Source organism: Argopecten irradians, chromosome 4, assembly GCF_041381155.1.
Source record: "Argopecten irradians isolate NY chromosome 4, Ai_NY, whole genome shotgun sequence".
NCBI classification, from domain to species: Eukaryota; Metazoa; Mollusca; class Bivalvia; order Pectinida; family Pectinidae; genus Argopecten; species Argopecten irradians.
The window spans coordinates 25,633,848-25,636,212 of record NC_091137.1 but is presented as its reverse complement, the minus strand read 5'-3'; positions in this window follow the sequence as shown (position 1 = coordinate 25,636,212).

The window sequence follows — 2,365 nt, the reverse complement described above, 5'->3', positions numbered from 1 at the left end:
AAACGTATCCAAATCAGAGCCCAGAACATTTTGGAATATCCTCGATAAAATTGACGGAACTAGTAAACAAAATATTATTGGTAATCCATAGAAGATTTGTATGATTATTGCAAAAAATTAAACAAGGGAGATAACTCTAATAATAGCTTTGATGGCGAAATTGTTGATGGGGGTATTTAATGATTTATTAAATAACGAAATTACTGAGGATGAAATAACTTGTTCTATTGCCGGTTTAAGTAATAATAAGGCTCCAGGTCATGATGGAATTCTAAATGGATACTTTAAACCCACCGCAGGAATTCTTATGCCATTATATTGTAAGATATTTAATATCATATTTGATAGGGGCTTCATTCCAAGCTCATGGAAAATAGGGGTTATAAAACCTATATATAAGCGTAAAGGGGATCCTAATAATTTAGATAATTATATAGAGCAATAAGTCTTGTTTCTGGTCTCGGTAAAGTTTTTACATCCATATTAAATTGTAGACTAAACAAAATGGTTGATGAAATAAACTTGATAACTTCTGCCCAGGCAGGATTCAGGAAAAAACATTCTACATCTGATAACATTTTTATTCTACATGTTCTAACTTCTATCTATTTCTCACTTGGTAAAAAACTGTTCTGTTCGTTTCTTGATTTTAGAAAAGCTTTTGATTCAGTTTGGAGACTCGGTTTATGGCAGAAAGTTCAAAGAAGCAATATAACTGGGAAAATGTTTAAAGCAATAATTAATCTATATGAAAATACAAAATCCTGTGTCAAAAATGGAAATGATGTATCTGATATGTTTACTTGCAACGTCGGTGTAAAGCAAGGAGAAAATTTGTCACCCTTCTTATTTGCTATTTTTCTTAATGATATTGAAAGTGTTTTTTGAAGAGCATGGTGTCATTTGTTTGAAGAATATAAAAGATTTAGGTAATACTATTGGAATGTATATAAAACTATTTGTAATTCTTTATGCAGATGATACAGTTACAATGGCTGAATCAGTTAACGATCTATAGTCAGCCTTAAATAAATTTGGAATTTATTGTGAAAATTGGAAACTTGAAGTAAACACAGATAAGACAAAAATTGTTATTTTTTCAAAGAGGAAGTCTCGAACTCGTCCTCATTTCACATTATTTAACAAAGAGATTGAAATTGTAGATTCGTTTTCTTATATAGGAATATTGATGAATTATAATGAGAGTTTTCATAAAACAAAATTGAAACTTTTGGAACAGTCAAGAAAAGTTATGTTTGCTGTTTACAAGAAAATAAGAAACATCCCTCTTCCTATTGATCTCCAGTTAAAAGTATATGATTCCCTTGTGTTACCAATATTGACGTACTCAGAAGAAGTATGGGGCCACGAAAATATTACAGCTATAGAAAAGCTTCATTTACAGTTTTGTAAACGTATACTCGGCGTTAGGAAAAGTATGTGTAATTACATGGTATATGGTGAATTAGGGAGGTTCCCTCACTATATAGAGGTTAAAAACAGAATTATTATGTTCTGGCACAAATTGATTACTACTGATAATCTTTCAAGTAATATATATAAGTTGATGTTAAACTTGCAAACAAATAATATCATGGAATTCAAATGGATGCATAATGTTAAAAATATTTTTGAAGAAACTGGTTTGAATTATATATGGTACTTCCAGAATGTATGTACATATAATAGAGAATATTTAAAATCTATCGTAAAACAAAGATTACAAGATCAATTTGTACAAAAATGGTTTAATGATATAGAGAATTCATCAAGAGGTCGTACATATTTTATTTTTAAAAGTCATTTTGAATATGAAAAGTATCTTGTGAAACTAAAGCCATTAGATAGACAAATCATCATGAAATTCAGAACCTCGAACATACACTTACCTATAGAAACTGGAAGATGGACTGGGACCCCTGAAGTAAATAGAACTTGTAATCTATGTTTTACTGATTGTAATCTATGTTTTACTGATATTGGGAATGAATATCATTATTTGTTTCAATGCAGTAATGAAATGGTGAAACGTTTACGAGAAATGTATATACCAAGTTACTATTATAGAAACCATAGTGTTATCAAAATGAAAGGCCTGTTTACTATATGTAACATTACTGTTCTGACAAATATATGTTAGTTTTTGAAAAAAAAATGAAAAACTATTGATTGAGCATGTACATCACTAATACATACTGTAATGCACTGTTGCGCTATTGAGCCCAATATACTTGTATGTTTATATTATGTATAGTGACCTCCTGTTACATACTTGTATGTCTGAGAGTGAAATAAAATCTGAAATCCTACGGTATACTAGAATCTTTCACTGCTTAGAATTGTCTAGATTGTTTTTTTATTGGAC